The sequence below is a fragment of the Phyllostomus discolor genome, chromosome 2, assembly GCF_004126475.2.
Source record: "Phyllostomus discolor isolate MPI-MPIP mPhyDis1 chromosome 2, mPhyDis1.pri.v3, whole genome shotgun sequence".
Classification (NCBI taxonomy): Eukaryota; Metazoa; Chordata; class Mammalia; order Chiroptera; family Phyllostomidae; genus Phyllostomus; species Phyllostomus discolor.
Genome location: NC_040904.2, coordinates 92927986 through 92946288, shown reverse-complemented (window position 1 = coordinate 92946288; position 18303 = coordinate 92927986). Strand labels below are relative to the sequence as shown.

General features: G+C 47.5%; 1 protein-coding gene across 8 annotated transcripts in view; it reads right to left on the bottom strand.

Annotated features, from left to right (window-relative positions):
- The window catches only part of BOC (BOC cell adhesion associated, oncogene regulated), a 73400-nt gene that overhangs the window by 35861 nt on the left and 19236 nt on the right, over positions 1–18303 (bottom strand). For 4 of the 8 annotated variants that reach the window (XM_036018095.1, XM_036018100.1, XM_036018101.1 and 1 more), the window contains exon 1: positions 1102–1402. The exons of 2 other annotated variants lie outside the window; for them this stretch is intronic. The gene's annotated coding sequence lies outside the window, so the exon portion shown is untranslated. Of the gene's footprint in view, positions 1–1101; positions 1403–18303 lie in introns of those variants that run through there. 2 more of the 8 variants (XM_036018099.1, XM_028504451.2) reach the window with 1 other exon arrangement.

The window sequence follows — 18303 nt, the reverse complement described above, 5'->3', positions numbered from 1 at the left end:
TATCTAGCACAGACGCTAGAAAAAGATGAAGCCATTGTTGCCACTAGTTTGCAGGAAGCCGGATGCCTTTGGCCACGCACCACTGGTACAGGCCATGTGTACGGCACTGCCCTCCTTGCAGTGCAGCTGAACCCTTGTTTAGGGGTGTTAGTAATGAGGGAGTCCTGAAGCCTCAGAGATGCATCGAAGATCTCAGGTTTTGCTTGTCACCAATCATGTACCTGTATCTCTGTGAACTTTTTGTTTTATTCTTAGAATCAGCCCACCGTCCTCAGCTGTGTGTAACCTCCAGCCCCGCAAACACAACAAAAGCCACACATCAGCCAAGGCCCCCACCTTCTCTCCCTCCTGCTGCAGGAATTCTGGCATTTTTTAATTCTACAAAATGTGCACTCTTGCCGACAGACCATGCGGCCTCCCTGCCCCAGAACAACATTCCTCTGGGGCCCTCGACCTGACCCCGCTGCACCTCCAGTGCTGGCTGACCTGCCTCAGCTCCCAGCTACCCTCTTGCTAACTGCCACAGTATTCTTTAAGCCTCCTTTAAGCCACAACCCTTAAAAGATTCATCAAAATCGCCGAGAGACAAGTGTGCACTGTAATGCACAGTTCTGTTTCAGCTGAAGCCAAGATTTGGCTTCCATGCTTTTCACTGCTGTGCTTAGAGACATCGGGCCAGTGAGGAAAGTGTGCAACATGCCCACTGGGCAGAGAGGCAGCCGAGTGAGCTTCAGGGACAGTGAAGGCAACATGCCGACAGTCCACGCAGTGGATGCATTGTCCTGAATGATGCACAGGTGTCAATATTAATAGTAATTTGCAGGAGGGTGACATACATTCAAACTGCTAACTCTTCTGGACCAGTTATCTAACCAGTGACTCTTTCAAAGACTTACAGTCACCATTGAAAAGTCAAGGGGAGTAGTTAAGCTACGCAACTGAGTGCTGCGTGGTGCTCACCAGTCTCTGAAGTTCTGGCTACCTGCAGGATTGCTGCTGACGTTGGGGGATGAGGGCGGGGCTTCGGGGCTCTAGCTTTGTGCTAGGGGCTTGCCTAAACCTCTGGCTTCTCCGAGCTCTGTTGGCCCTTTGGCTTTTTACCTGGCTGCTGAGAGACGAGAGGGCCACATTCACTCTGGCCAGCAAGCACCCTCCACACCAGGTCTAGGACCAGCCTGACGGTCAGTCCGTTTTCCAGGAAAGAGTTCTTGTCCTTCGATTTTTAACCTCTCCCTCTGCCTGTGTCTTCAATGTTAGAGACTCCTCCGCGGCTCTGGGAAAGGACAAGGGGACATTTTCTATAAAAGGTGAAAGAGAAACTTCAAGGAAGCTTTTCAAAAGTTCTTTCTTGACAAGTTAACATATTTTCCTCTTAGTGTAGAGAGGTTTTGCACTTTTTTGGACAATCCAGTAAATCAGTGGGTCATGTTAGTAGCAAAGTGAAATAAAGGAAATCTGCCAAGGATGCGAGGGTGGCTGGGAAGGGCTGGAGGCTGGGCGTTTGGCGTGGCAGTGGGACAGGCTCCTACCGCTACAGGTTTCTCGCTAAGCTCTTATGGAGGAGGTATTCTTCTAATCTTCATAAAACCCGGTTAGGTGGGGGCTGCTAGCCCCATCTCCCAGGTGAGAACGTGGCGTTCCGGGGGCTGATAACGTGCTCTAGCTCGCGTAACTGCAGGCCTGGAATGGAACCCTCGTTGGGCTCATTCCAAAGTTCTGGGCTTTTAACCACAATAGCAGCCTTTTCACACGTTTTCTATCAGTGCTCTGCACCCAGTGGGTGCCTGGCAGAGTTGCACTATGGGTGATGTGGAACAGTGAGGAATTTTAACAGTGATTTCTAGGAGAAAAGTTCATTAACATGTGTATAAACCAATACCAAAAAGCAAGCTTTTGGTGTCCCCTCAATTTTCCAGATACTTGTCTTAACTGTCTACTTTCCCCCAAGTGAAATAACATTTATCTAGAATACTGCATGGATTACCAATTATAGGAATTTAGGGAACTTGAGTGTTCATGACGCCCTCCAATTTCCCCAAGTTCTTACGGAGTCTGTGCACACCTGCTCCTTCCCAGCCCCAAGGAAGGAAGGAAAGAGGGAAGTAAAGGAGGAAGGGAGGGAGGAAGGGAGAGAGGAAGGGAGGGACCTGGGAGGCAGAGAGGCAGGGAGACAGAAAATGAATACACAGTAATAAAGGGCGAAAAAGAAGACCAGCAGACAGAGGGACGGGAGGGCTGTTTCTTATCTGAGCACAGGGCGGCTGCAGAGGTGTTTGGGTTGTAAAGTCCACAAAGGTTTTACTGAGGAAATTCAGCTCCGACCCCCTCCTGCTTAACAAGGACCAGCCAAACAATTCCTGTTACTTCTGCAGCCTCGGTAATTTATAAGGTTCAAAATGGAAACAGATCCCACTGCTGCTGCCTGCCACCATCCTGCTTTTAAAAGCAACCAGGAGAAAAGAATGTAGCTGGGGAGGGAGAGAGAGTGAGAGGAAGCAGGTCCCCAAAGCAGGAGAGAGGAGTTAACTCATTAATTCCCACAACAAACTTATGAGCAGGTACCATTCAGTGACCCCAGCGCAGGACACTGTGAGGTTTCCTCCACCAATGAGGAGTGTGACAAACACGCGAGGCCGGGCGGGGGTCCCTGTGGCTGCGATGCACCTCATTGAACAGCTGGGTGACTGGCTACCTCCTGGACCAAGTCACCCAGGGAGTTTGGTCTAGAAAGATAACTCCATAGATACAGATTTCTGAGCGCTTTGCTTTGATGATTTAAAAAAAAAAAGAGCAAGTAAGGCTAAACCGGAGTACCACAGGCAGTGTGTGCCACATCGTGAAATGAACAGGTCCAAGTTCAAAGTCGGGTGAAAGCATCATCAGTAAGTCCTGTCACTTTTCTCAGCAATGCAAAGTATGTCCATTTTCTTTCTCATTTCAAAGATTCTTACTTTCTACGCATTTTCTCAGAAAAAGAAGAGAGGTCACAAAAAAAAAAGAGAGAGAAGGAAAAATGAATTATTAACATCAATTCCTGAGGCCTAGCTTCTTGCTTTTTAAAGAGCTATTTGGACATGAAACATAAGACCTGCCTGAAAATTCTAACTGCTGACATACATGTTCCCACTGAAATAATCACCAAGCAGACATTTTTGAACCTTTCCAGAAACAACAACAACAGAATATACTTCTGAGGTTGAGAACAAGCATGAGAAATTATAGTCTCTGTATTTATTTTGCCAGAAAATTACAAACAACTGAGAGTTGGCCATCGGCAGGGGATGGCCAGCTCCAATGTCCCCCAAGAGGGCGGCTGACTGGCTGGAGCAAAAGTGAGAGAGACAAGGGCCCCAGGTCACGCAGATCCCCTGGGCCCCTGCCACTCCCTCAGAAGGGCGGTCTCCATGATCTAAAACACACAACACACCTTTCAGATGGCCTATGACCATAGGAAATTCGAAGCATAAAAAGCAGAGCTGAATAGGAGAGCATGTGATCTAGCAGAGAGCATAGAAAAGACTTTTTAAAAACATTCAGTGGCAAGAAGCAGAGCTGGCAAATCTTTGTTCCATTGGTTGGGAGGGGCTAGCCCATAAGAAAAGAAATATTTCTAACCCTACATGACATTCTTCACATGTTTCCGATTCTGTAGAGTGAAATTCACCCTTTCCAACTACCTTTGAAGGTGGAGAGGAGCGTTCCCCCTAAAAGGCGGTGCCAGGTGGCGGAGGGAGTGCTGGCTGCCCCGGCCTCAAGGAAGAAGGCGGTGAACCCCTCACAGGGCAGTGGCCCTGGGGGAGACAGTGGTGAAGCAAGTGAATTTAATTCTCGGAGGGCTGACTGTGTGAGTTGAGACAGATTTAAGAGAGGGATTGAAAAGGTCATTTTTACTTAAAAAGTTGTACCCAGAGACCTAATTAAAGGGAAGCCTCTTAAATTGGGGGGACCCTTAGAGAAAATAAAATAATATCTTAGAATAATGCCTGATGGGTATTGAGTGTTATCAATGCGAAAAGAGAGTGACTTGCAGAAGGTCTTCCAGCTAATCAAGGAGGGAGACTTTGGGGTACAAGTTGGGTCTGGCTCCTAGTCCAGCGCTCTTTCCACGGTCCTGACACTGCCTCCCAGGGGTCGGGTTACCCAGCTGCTAGAAGCTTTTAGAACTCAGTTTGCAGTGTTTTTTATTACTATCTTGTGCATAAAAATAATGTTACCTGGATCATTGTCTGTTACAGGAACTTTCTGTATGGTCACTTTCACTCTTTCACCATTTTTACCCTAATCTAACACTCTCTTGCTGTTCTTCCCCCAAACTCCTCAATGAATTTCCTGCCGTGATGAAGACATTCTATATTCATGCTGTCCAAAATGCTGGGTAGTCGCTAGTTACTTGTGGCTATTAAATCCTTAAACTATAGCTAATGTGTCTGAGGAATTGCCTTTTTAATTTAAATTTAAGTGGCCACATAAGGCTAGTTTTCTAGCTCTTAACTGCCTGGCCCAGAGTGACAGCTCACTTACATTGGACGACACAGTTCTAGACTAGTGTCTAGAACATCGACCCAGACCGCTCTGATGTCAAACAAGGGAGAATAACTATTGCTTTTATGTTCTTAAGTATGAGCCAGCCTCTAAACAGATGTCTAGCTTATTCTTTATCCAAATTTTGTGTGTGAGTCTTCTTTTTAAAAACTGTGTATTTTCATTTTATTACTATTGGGAAGAAAGAAAATATTACTGCAATCTACTACATATAAGTATGCAAGCCACCACTTCATAGAAAATGGATTCAGTCCTGAGAAGCTTAAAGCAACACGTGGGCCATCAGCCAGCTAGTGCTCAGCAGATGCCCATAAGCTCCTTGTTTCCCAGTCTCCTCCGCCTTTAGCCTAGGGCCATGCACTGGCACAGCCAATGAGGTGGAAGAGAGCAAGTCACAGTGTCCCTTCCAGAGCAAGGCAGTTTAGAGCTAGAGAACTAGAGAGCTGCTTCCACTGCAGCTGCTTCTCCAGTCCCAAGGCAGCACCATCTATGCTGGGAGAAGACATAAACCTTTGTTGCACGAAACCACCGAAGTTTGGGGATTACTCTCATGTTAATATCTCCTTCTAAAACCTTCACTGATCACCAGTTCAGTCACAAACTCGAAATGGCAAATGAGAGCAGAGCGAGGAGAGCATGTGTTCAGGAAAGGTTTTCTGGATTCAGGGTTTGGAGCTGGGCCTTCTGGAATGTGCATGTGTAAGGAGGCAAAGACACTGCAGGAAGGAGGGAACACAGGAATTTGGAAGGAGACACATCAAGCAATTTGGCTGCTGATATTGAGCAGGAGTCTAATTTTTCAGATCTTGCTCTCACGAATAAAACATTGTGGGCAAATATTCCCTATGCGTGTGAGTGTATTTATAAATTAAATGTGTGTACTGCTGAACTAAAGTGGAAAAAGGAGGTAAAAGTGAAACCATATTTTAATGGCTTGTTAATCATGGTTGTTTTGTAATATCATTAAGCTAACACTGGGTGCCTATTTAGGGTTAGGTTCATCACTAACAACACGGATGTAATCTCTTTCAAATAGTCTGTGTGAATGTTAATTATTTTGGGGACTTCTCATCAGATGTGATTCCATCATCATTGTTTTTACTTCCTAATGTGGCCTGACAAGGGTCAGCTCTGCTGTTTTCTCCCTGTCTGCGTGTGCTTGGATTCCAGCACACTCCACAACCCAGTTTCTTTGTAGCCATCTCTTTAAGCCACTTGTCCTTTTGTGAGAGGTAATTTAGTTAAAACTAAATAATATAATCTGTAAATCCACTTAACAGAAAACAGGAAAGCTGAGGAGTGAATGAGAGGCAGGGAGGTCCCACGGCCGAGCCCCCCACGCAGCGGAGACCGCCGGGCGCTGCTGTGGCGCACCACTGCCGGGCACGCGGACTGAGGTGCCTCTGTCACTCCCGACCTTACACACGGGGAAAGCTTCACTTCTCTCCTATTCCTTTTCTAGAAAGAAATAAACATTAAGAGAGTCTCTGATATTTTCTTCCAGTGTTCTAATGGACACTGTATTTCCCCTTCAGGAACTTGCGCCCCAGTCTGGAGACCATCCTGAGAGAATGAAAGGAGAAAAGGGAGGAATATGAGGATGGGTCCCACAGTGGGAAAGTAGGGAAAAAGAGCTTGAAATACATACCATAGGCAGGTGGGAACTACTGATGGTTTTTGAGAAGGGAATAGATTAGCAAAACCTGGGCTTGTCATTATCACAGAGCCCAATATTTAGAACACACTTCTAACAAACACAAACAGTGGCGGGGTGGGCAGAGGGGCCTGGACACAGCCCCTTGGATCTGGGGAATCCCCCCCCCCCCCTCCCAGAGGGAAGTCACCTCTGCCTCTGAGGAAAGGGAAGGCCTAATCTCTTGATTCGCCCACTGGGCACATCTCATCTTCCCCGACCTCTACCACCTGAGGAAGAAGTTACTGAGGAGTCTCCTTTTTTGTTACACATACCTCTGCCTGAAAATAGCCTCATTTGTTTAAAGAGATTTTTTAAAGAAACCTACTGGGGGTGGGGGAACCGCAAACCTTTATTGCTAAACTGGAAAAAAAGAACCGAGAGAAAAGGAAAACCACTTCCTTTCTTCTGCAGCCCTCCTCAATCCCCCACCCCATTCCACATAAATTCAGTTTGACAACCCTGCTAATTGGATAAACGCAGCTCCTACGCTCCTAGAAGGCCATTCCCTTTCCTTTCTTTTTCTTTCTTTTTTTTTTTTGTTTTGTTTTTGGAGGGCTCAAAACAGGGTGATTGTGCTGTTCTTTAACACGAATTCCATCTGCTTTATTTCTCTCTCCATTCATGCTCCTCTTGAATATTTATGAAGCCTTCCCTCCTGCCTGTCCCCTCTCCATCCCACCTCCACTGCCTTCCCCCAACCCTCCCCCTCCCCACCCTGCCTCCAGCCTCCTCTCCCCTTCTCTCAGAGAGGACAAAAACCTTCCAAATGCCCCCCCTCCTTTGCTTTAGATAAACACAGGCAGTGTCAAGTGTGAGGCATAGGGGGAGGTGGGTAGGGGGTTCAACTGCCAGTCAAGACCCCCGCCTTCAATGAGGCCCAGGGGCCTACCCTAATCTGCTGCATGCTTGCCATATGGGGGCTGTGTTGCCCCGGGAAACACTAACAGGCAGAACGGAGCTTAATAGAGTCCATACTCATTGTAATGCAGTGAGATAGCTCAGGGCACCACTGCCCCTTCCGTGGTTTCATTCTTCTGTTTCCCTCTTCCTTTCTGTTTTTCCTCCCTCTTTCTCTTCTTCTTCCTTTCAAAAGGACCAGGTATGCAGAGAGCAGTAACCCGGAGAGGCCTGGGCTAGCAGAAAGGTCGAATCTGGGGGTCAGGAGTGAGGAAGGTGATGGTGGCATTGGGCTGGGGTTCAGGCTGGAGGGGAGAAGTGAGAGGTGGGAGCTCCCAGGAGAGCAGAGTGGGGTGCACACTGGCTCACGGGAGGGAGTGTGTGGCTCTATGTGTGTGCAGGTGTGCCTGGCCTCAAGTCTGTGCGTCCGTGGAAGGGAGTGTGGCAGGTGGGCATGGGCCATCGGGGAGCACAGACACCTTCATGTTTATTCAGCCGCCTCTGCCGAGTTGTCCCAGCACCACTCCGTACCTAATCCCAGTCAATGTGAGGTCACAAAAGCCAGTGACATCTTCCTCCCCAGGTGTCAGGCCAGTGGCCAGTTCCCAGCTCTTCAGTTGCCCTGGGAAGTCACAGGTCAATGAAATGGAACCACTTTAGACATAAATTTCTGAAGGGGCAGAAGACACACCAGCCTGCGAGGTTGGGGCCCTATTCCTCCTATGGCTGATGGGCCCCTGAGGAAGCCATGACAGCTGTGGTCTGCCATAGCCAAGCCACGGGCACATGGGGCCTCTGCATGGAGTGAGTGGGCTGCCTGGCAGATGAAGCCTTGTCATGAGTGGATCTGCCAGAAGTGGGACTTGGGGCTCCCTCAGGTCAGAGGTGCTCTTTCCCCAAGCTCAGAAGGGAAAAGGGCAGAAAATGTGGGAAGGGTATGGGGCACATTTCTCTCGACTTCTCAGAAAAAGTAAAATTGGTAACTGAGATACTAAAGAACTCCTCAAAGAATAAAGAATCAGGTTCCTAAGTTGTGAAACAAAGCTATTCATTCTGTGACTGTAAACATCACAAATTTAAAATCAATGTAGAAATAAAAGCTATAAAAACGTCCATAGACTCTTCCAGTTGAAGTACTTGCAGTGCCCTGGGTGTACTACACATGCATGGTGTCTAGTACATAGGCCGAGCCCAACAGATGGTTTCTGAATGAACACATCATATACATGCTCCTATACTTTTACTACTGCTGGCCAGGAGCTTGAAACTCTACCCAGCTGATAACTACCATCAAGGTTCAAATGGGTGGCAACGGCTTTAGCAGCAAGATGGTGTCCTGCCTTTGTGACACCAGTATCTGTCACAGAGGCCTTCTGTTATCTGCTGTGTCCTACGCCAAAGCCAGGCAGGCTAAGACAGATGAAACTGCTCAACCCAAGGCAGAGCTGGTCCTTGTTGTGGTTTGGTTTTCGCCTTCCAAACGTGATGTTCTACTTTCCTTGTTTTTTACCTCACAGGGATGCATTGTAAATCTGTGGTTCCCTACGCTCAACCCAGGGGGAATCGACTGTAGAAGAGTATATGAAAGTTCTTATAATTTCTTTGCTTCTCTTTTTATCTGGATGCTTAAGGCTCTATATCCAAACAATCCTGCAGGAGATGGTGCAATGGATTTTCAAGGGCTGAGCACAATTTCAACTCCTGGCTCTAAAACGTAAACAGTATTTTGTTACCTGAAATGCCACTCAGAAACCCGCCTCAGCACCCTGCCCATTTATTGGGTTGGCCAAAACGTTCATTAGGTTTTCTCTGGACGATGTCTCCTCTAGCAGCACTTAGCTGTCTTTAACTTCATTTGAAACAAACTTTTCTTTTTTTAATATATTTTATTGATTATGCTATTACAGTTGTCCCATTTCCCCCCTTCTCTCCCCTCCACCCTGTACCCCCTCTCCCACCCACGTTCCCCCCTTTAGTTCATGTCCATGTGTCATACTTATGAGTTCTTTAGCTTCTACATTTCCCGTACTATTCTTGCCCTCCCCCTATGTATTTTCAACCTACATTCTATGCTACTTATTTTCTATACCTTTTTCCCCTCTCTCCTCCTCCCACCCCCCTGCTGCTAGCCCTCCATTTCTGTGGTTCTGTTCCTGTTCTAGTTGTTTACTTAGTTTCTTTTGGTTTTGCTTTAGGTGTGGTTGTTAATAATTGTGAGTTTGCTGTCCTTTTACTATATATGTCTTTTCTTTATCTTCTTTTCTTAGGTAAGTCCCTTTAGCATTTCATAAAATAAGGGCTTGGTGATGATGAACTCCTTTAATTTGACCTTATCTGCAAAGCACTTTATCTTCCCTTCCATTCTAAATGAGAGCTTTGCTGGATAGAGCAATCTGGGATGTAGGTCCTTCCTTGTCTTTCATGACTTGGAATATTTCTTTCTAGCCCCTTCTTGCCTGTAAGGTCTCTTTGGAGAAATCAGCTGACAGTCTGATGGGAACTCCTTTGTAGGTGACTGTGCCCTTATCTCTTGCTGCTTCTAGGATTCTCTCCTTCGTTTTCACCTTGGCTAATGTAATTATGATGTGCCTTGGTGTGTTTCTTCTTGGGTCCAACTTCTCTGGGGCTCTCTGAGCTTCTTGGATTTCTTGGAAGTCTGTTCCCTTTGCCAGATTGGGGAAGTTCTCCTTTATTATTTGTTCAAATACGTGCTCAATTTGTTGCTTTTCTCCTTCCCATTCTGGTACCCCTATAATTCGGATGTTGGAAGGTTTAAAGGTGTCCTGGATACTCTTAAGCTTTTTCTCAATTTTTTGAATTCTTATTTCATCATGCTTTCCTGCTTGGTTGATTCTATCTTCCTTCTGGTCCACTGTATTGTTTTGAGACTCAGATTCCTTCCTTTCACTATTGGCTCTCCTCCGCGTATCTTCCTGCATCTCTTTTATGGTAACCTGCATCCTTTCATCAAAATTGCGCCCAAAATCAACCAATTCCGTGAGCTTTCTGATCACCAGTGTTTTGAACTGTGCATCTGATAGATTGGCTATTTCTTGGTCGCTCAAAAGGATGAGTCCTGGGGGACTGATCTGTTGTGCTGGAAACATGTCTTATGTCTTTCCCTGTCTCTCCTTTTTTTTTTTTTTTCTCGGTCTGGTCGCTCCTGTTACGGTAGGGGGCGGAGCCTTAGGTGTTCACTGGGGCTGGGCACCCCAGTCACTAGATTGTGACGTTATATGTGGGGGTGGGGCGGGAGCGGGGACGGGAGGGAACAATGGCTGTAGTTCTGTTCTCCTGGGCTCAGACCCTTCTCTGGGATCCTGGGTTGCGAGGTCTGCCCTGGTCCACAATCGCTGCCTCACTGGGTCCGCCAGCCGCACTTGCAGCGATTTCGTGCCAAATTTTCCCCGACCTCCACACACCGCAGATCCGCGCCAGCCCCGCACCTGCCCAGCTCTGCGCCTGCCCCGCTCGTCGTCTCCTACCAGTCTGGAAGTACGGGTCTACTTCAACTTCTTGGCTGTCCGACTTCCATTCAGAAAAATCCTCTGTCAGTTCTGAGTGTTATTCTGTCTGCAAATTATTGTTCTAATCTTGGTTGTGCGAGGAGGTACGGTGCGTCCACCTATTCCTCCATCTTGCCGGAAGTCCCTGAAACAAACTTTCCTAACAAAATTTGCTAGAATGTATTGTGACAGCTGTCATATCAGCCTGCATTTAAAAAAAAAACCTTATCAAAACTGGTGAATTTTTGTGCAGTCATTTTAATATCAAAGATGGAAGAAGATACACAACATTTTCGGAGTACTATGCTTTACTATTTCAAGAAAGGTAAAAATGTAACTGAAATGCAAAAAGATTTGTGCAATGTACGAAGAAGGTGTCAAAAGTGGTTTTTGAAGTTTCTTGGTACTATTGACATTTTGGCCAAGTAATTCTTTTCTGTGGGGCTATTTCATGCATTGGAAGATGTTTAGCAGCAACCCTGGCCTCTACCCACTAGAAGCCAATAGCAGGAGATAGCCAACATACTCAAAATATCCAAGTCAATAGAGTTACTGGTGAAAATGAAAAATGTGTCTATTTAATGGAAAAAACTAAACAGACTTTTTTTTGCCAACCCAATACATCCATTAGCGACCCATCAAAGCACTGATGCCTCTTCCAAACCAGGGCCGATGAAGACAGACAACTGGGCAGGGTCTCGCAGGACTGACATTGCACACCCTCCCTGCAGAAGGAACCTTCCCCTCCAACTTTTACTTTTTTATGTAGCCCTAGTCCCATCTGTTGTGACGCCAGCATATTACGTGTGTTAGGAGTGCCCCACAAAGGAGTGGTGGGGACACGGAGCTCCACTGTGAGCCAGTCCTGCAGCAGAGCAGCCAAGCGCTCCCCGGCCTTCCCAGCAGCAAGCACTGTGGTCGGTTATCTGAGCACGGAAGTGCATGACATGGTGAAAGCCAGAACGGCCAACTCTTCAGGAAGGCAGGGACAGCTCCTCTGGTCTAGACCAAATGCTTGCCTTTCATTTTGCTGCTCAGAGAATACCCCCTCATGACCTGTTTATAAAAACACACACTTAAACTCATCCATTCTTGTCTTCCCTAAAACTATGTTGATATGCACCTCCCAATCAGCTGCCCAGACTTGGACTCAATCTTGCCTCTGGCTCTCCCCGATTCCCCACCCCAGGATTGGGTCCGTCCTGGGGACGCTGACTCTGGCATCAGCATCCAGAGAAACACAAGGCCAGCTGCCTGTATCATCGAAAAATCTATAGCAGCCACAATGAAAACACAAGTGAAAATAATTCTAATAATATATTTTAACACAATACATCAAAAATATTATCATTTCAACACAAAATACAAAAATTGGTAATGAGGTATCTTGTATTTTGTTTTATACTTAGTCTTTTAAATGTGGTGTTTGTTTTATATTCACCACATATCCCAGTTCAGACGAGCCACATTTCAGGGGCTCGGCAGCCACAGAGCTGGTGGCTACTGTGCTGGGCAGCGCAGGTCAAATTGGCTCCCGGACTCTCCTCGCCCCACCTAGTCAGCCTCCGCGTCACCGCTTGCCTTCTCTATAGAATACCAAGCTCAGCGGCAGTGAAGACTGAAGATGGACAGCTCCCATTCACTGAGCAAGCACCTTCCACAGAGCATATTCCACAATTCATCTAATGTGATGCAATTCTCACAATGACCTTGTCAGGTAGGCACATGATCAACTCATTTTATAAATGAGGAAATTAAAGCTCAGAGTGACTAGATATTTTGTCCAAGGTCACACAGATGGCAAATCAGAGTCAGGATTTGAACCGGGTCCACTTGACTTTAAACCCCTTGTCTTTTCCTTCTACCATATGCCCTTAAGTAAATTATGACATAATAATCGAACCATTAAGCAGCCATTAAAAATGATAATTATAAAGATCAAGTAGCAACATGAAAAGTGTTTAAAAGATGTTAAGGAAAAACCCATAGATCTCATTTTGCAAAAAGCCTGTAAGCTGTTGAGTGAGACCTAGTAAGAATATGAAACAAATAAAAAGCAGCTGATTTGAAAATGTGAAAGAATTATGAGTAATTTTCCCCCCTTTTGAGGTCAGTCAAAGACAAACAAGCAAACCAGCTAACAGACTCACCTTTGATTACTCCTCGACTGAGCATGATTAAATAAAGTTCAAACTCCTTCCAGGCCCCTCGTAACTGGGCTGGAGCCTACCTTCCCCACATCTTCCTCCCATGAGCCCTAAAATCTGAGCAAGCGGCATTTTCCCACCTTCCTTCCTTCTACCAGAACCACCATCTTCTCCTCTTTTCCTCCCATCAGGGGAACTCGGATGGCTCCAGGGACTGTTCCTCACCCCAGTTTCCACAGCGCTTTGCATACCTATGCCAACATTTCCAGTGATTTACAGATTTGGTGTTGCGTCTGTCTGTAGTATGTCTCTTATCTCTCCCCGCTTACCCCAGAAGATAAGCTTCCTGAAGGCCAGGATGTGCCAACCCTGGCAACGAGAAAAGCCTTGGCACGTCGTGCGGGCTCAGCCAACATACGATGAATGGAAGGGTCTGTTCATGTTAGAAATTTGGGCTGGCGAAGGAATGTTAATCTGACCCGTGGACATACGGGAGGGACACGTAGAGACACACTGTTATCAGTGGTGGAACCAGGAAGTGAAGTTCTAGAAGGATATGACTATAACCGTGGTCTTTATTTTTCAAAACCAAATGGCCCCTAGTTGAGTACAGGCAGCCTTAGAGGGAAGGACCAAAGTCAGGGTGCCTGCCGATGCTCCTATGGTGTGACGTTTCATCCAAGGACCTTCTTTGTTTTCCTTCTTATGTCTTCTCCCAAAACAAGCATGCAACTAAGCTTGACACTGCAGCCACCAGACTGCAGGCAGTCTACTCTAGGATTGTCCCAGGATTAAGGATTAGGTGTCGCCTGACCAGCACAGGCCTGAGCTTGAGATCAGAGTGGAAGGAGGCGGGCAGTGAGTGGTGGGAGACGGAGAAACGAGGAGGCTGTTGAGTGAGAAGGGAAGGATGGGTGTAGGCCTGTGGAGAGAGCAGGGGAGGGTAGGAGGGATGAGTGCAGAGGTGTCAAAAAGGCAACTAACTAAGCGAGCTCCTCCTGTGTTGCAAGCCCAGAGCTGTGGGCTTCATATACATTGTCACTTGTCATCTTCTCGACCCAGGGAGTATTACTGCCCACACTTTACAGATGGGAAGAGCTTATCAAAACCCTTCTGGATGCTTCATCACATAAGGATTTGAGGACACAGTTCCATTTTTGTTAAAGACGTAGTTCCGCACTAAGTGGCACCGTTGGAACTCAGCAGACCGGGCACTAAACCCCCAAGCCCAGAGTCTGTGGGCGAGCTCTGCTGCTCCCACCTGTGGCGGGAGGCAGCTGCGGGCGAGTTACTGAAGCTGAGCCTCGGTTTACTCTCTGTAAAACGAGAATGATAGCACCCATTTTGCAGAGCCCCTTAAATGAGTAAAGATTACACGTAGCAATCATGCAATAACTTGGGGCAACGGGTACCATGGAACTTTACTAACAGCGGTTCACCTGAGGTCTAACCTCATACTGGGGCATTGCCAACTGGTAGGCTTTTACATTAATGTCCCTTGAGACTGAAAGACATGCTGCATTTTAACAACTCTAGACACACTTGATATCATCTCTCTGGCTCACTGTTCCTTATAAACTGTACGAAATTAAGCAATGGCCTGGCTTTGTTGCTCTACACACATGCATCAAACGTTCAAGAAATGTTCTTTGTTGAAAAAAAAAAAGCAGTAACACCTACATCTTACGCAGTGCTTTACAGAAGCTCGCAACAGCTCGTGGGACAGGAGCTCTGCGGGGAGTGCTGCAGTGTTCCCAAGTGTGTGACAAGACTGGTGTCCAGTCTCTCCATTTCCACCCAACACGACTCAACATTTATGTCACTTAAGCCAAAAACCTCTCCCTACCACCACCTCCCACCCCACTGATGCCCTGTCCACACTCTCCTGAGAGGATAATAAGAGTAATCCTTCCTTAGTGCCTCTACTTGTTCAGAGAGAAAGCGGAAAGATCCCCATCAAACTGTAGGTCAGTTGGAACAAGAAACTATAAAGTTTTCCAGGAAGGAAAACACACCCCTACCCCCCTGTGACCCTCACTGCCTGCCCCAGAGAGCAGCTTGCCTCCGACGTTGTCAGTGAGCACACAAAGTCGCAACAAACCCTCAGGCTTTTTCCACTCACCTGTTTCTTCTAGTCACAGCCCATGGCCAGGGCCACCTCCACAGAAGCAAGCAACAAAGTGACGCATAACATGGCGACCACAGAGGAAACAGGAGCGTCCACTTCCAAGCACTCTGATGCTCACAGTTAACAAAAGATCCAATGTAAAAGGAGCCGATTAGAGCCTGGGTAGGCAGCACAGCCAGGGGATAGAAACAAACCTGACCCGGACCTGCGTGGCACGTAGGGCAGATCTCAAACGGCCGAAGGTCCTGTCTCTCGGGACGAGGGAAAACCGACCCCATCTGATGAGTGAGCGATCTGTGTGTGAACACACACCTTACTGTCATAAGCAGGCTCAGGGGAAGGGGGCTGGGATGCTGACCACCTGAAGGTGCCCGCTGAAAGCAACAAGCAGAGTCAGATGTATCATGCCGGGTAACAGGGATCTCTGTCTGCAACACACACGACCAAAGGAAAGGCATTTCCCTCAGACCATCCAGAAACGGGATAGGCGCCGTGCACGTGCAGCGGGCAGAGGGGATATGAAGAAAAACAAGGCACAGTCTCCCATCCTTGGAGGACTTGGAACCTCATCAACATTTAGCTTTGACAACATCTTTTTATTATACCAGAATTAAAATGCAGCATCGCCTCAAGAACAGATCAGAGTCAAAGATAACTGCAGATTTTACCAAGTACAGGCAAGAAACCAGACCACTTGAGCACACTCAGGCCCTGCTCAACACAAGACCTTCCTCCAGCGTAGCCCCTTTCACAAGTCCTAAAAGCATTCCCCTTTCTGTCACATGTGTTCACTGCTAGTGAAGTCCGGGAACTTCATCAGCACACAGCCGAGGCAGGAAAAGGCCTGGAGGTAGTGGAAGCCTCTGAGGAATTCTCAGGCCTCAGCTTTGTCACTGCCACTTCTCACTATATAGTAACTTATTTGTTTACAAGTCTCTCTCCTGGACACCTGGTAGATATTCAATATGCTGTGAAGATCTACCTTCAAAATCATTTCCAAGCCTAATTAATTCTATTCAGTCCTTGAAGTGTGGATCTATGAACCCCAGGGGTACTTCTACTGCAAAGCCGAACCTGAGCAGAAGGTAATGTGTCTTCTATCTCCACTCCTACCTACCTCCTTCCAAGGTTTGGCTTGGGTTCTTATTCAGGGGAGAAGGCAGGCAGGCCAAGCATGAGGTGGGTGGGGAAGAGTGAGAAGAGAAGTAGGCACTGAACAAACGGGCTTCTTTCAGTAGGCAGGCCCCCCAGCACCTGCACTCTGTAAGGCGGTGGTCAGGGCCCAGCTCTCGCCCCCGAGAGTCCTACACTGCCCCCATGGAAGCAACATCCCACAAATTATTTACAGGTCACAGAACTGCTAGGCCAAAGGCCTCAGGAATCAGGAACAGCAATGATCACAAGGGCACCATCAGCTCTAACACAGTTCTGAGTAATTCAGCGAACACCTGTTGAGTGAATGAAGAAAGACCTGAGGCACAAAGGTGGAAGGTCACGGCAGAGAAGAGAGAGAACTGTAGTCACATAGTCAAGAGAGAGCTTTTCCTTAGTACGAGAGGGGCATTTTGGACACTTTAGGGGTTAAAAGGCTTATTTTTATTTACTCTGTGAGGTAACATAATGACCAATTCCAATTAAGCTGTCACCTGCAGCCCTTTTCTGTGCCCCTTCCTCAGGGTGATCGAGCTACCAATGGCACCAGGCCCACACCCGGCTCTCCACGTGACTCAAAACCATTTCAGGTTCTGTGACTCGGGATGGATGGAGATCAGGCTGCTGCTTCCCGGCCTGTCTGGTTCCGGGGCTGATTTGAGCCAATGTCAGGCAAAACTGCCTCCAACCCCAACACACACACATGCACGCACACACACACACACCCCACCCCACCGCACCCCACCCCCGACAGGCTCATGCACGCTGGCAAAAAGTCTGAAGCCTTCAAATGAAAAGCTAAGCCTTGAGGTAAAATGACTGAATGGCTGAAGATGGCAGATCAGAAGCTACCGCTCTGTAGCTGGCATCTGACTGCACTGTGACGGGGACAATGTCTCTCCCAGATTGTCCTGCCAGGAATAAACCCTCGCCCTAAACTTGAGGTGGAGCCACTTTGACGGAGGACAACAAAATCTATCTCACACAGGGGTGTCGAAGGAAAAACAGATTACACCAGTAAATCATCTACAGCAGTGACTTTCAACTTTTTCCATCTCGTGGCACACAAACTAATTATTAAAATTCTGGGACACACCAAAAAAATACATGTTTTGCCAATCTTACAAAAAATAGGTATAATTTTGATTCATTCATACTGGAGGGCTATCGTTGTGTTGGCTATTGTCATTTTTTTCTTTTGACACTCTAAGGGAAGAGAGGTCAGGGCCCCTGACTAAACAGTCAGGTATTGTGTGTTTTAAAAATCCTTGTGGCATGCCGGCTGAAACCTGCTGACCTAGAGCAGTGACTGGTACAGCAGCTGTTCAATAAATGAGAGCAGCTCATTGAGTCTGAACAGCTCTCTTTGGGGTAACTGTTAGGAGCACTGTACCTTCATTAGTGTGACCCTTGTTGCAGATGCATACTCAGCATTTCAACAGAAGAAGTAGGAGAACAGGCAGCAACATCTCAGGGCCAGCACCCTGACCTGGGCACTCCAGCCTCCCCAGGCTTCCGGTCCAGGCGAGTGCTCTCACTACATCTAAGACACAGACACACGCGCAAGGGCACGCACACGTGTGCTCACAGCGACCAACCCCAGCTCCAGCTGGTGAGTGTGCTGTAGAGTCCTGACAGTTTACTTTCTTTCCCATCTGACCTCATACAAACACACTCTCTTCACCACCTCCCTGACCCCTGAATATACACATTCTGTCCCCAACCCCCCCTAAGCTTTCTCAATTACAAAGCTCTTTTAAACCAACTAAAACTTAAAATAAATACCAATTTGAAACCCGAAGCATGTTCCAGTCTGCCTGTCAGTCCCTGCCTTCTGTGGGAAGCCCCCAAATCCTGTTAGCTGCCCCCAACTTGTGAAGCACCGTGGCCTTGGTGCGAGGCTGGCACAGGCAGAGAAAACAAACACGTGGCATCTTGCCAGCTGGGTCAGGCACCGCTATTTATAGCAGAGCCAAGTGTGGGGGCTTGGAAAGACCTGGGGAGGAGGGTCAGGAGCAGAGGGGTGGGGATACGTCCACCCAGCAGGAGCAGGAGCTGCTGTGCTTCGGCTCCAGCAGCTGCAGAAGCTGCAGAGGATCCCTGCAGAGGATCCCTGCCGAGGCTCTGCCCCTCCCAGGCGCAATCCCTCCCCTTGCGACTAACACCAGCACTGTGCCTCAGGCAAGCAGCAAGTCTTCGAGGCCAGAGCGCCTGTCATCTCACTAGTTACTGTAC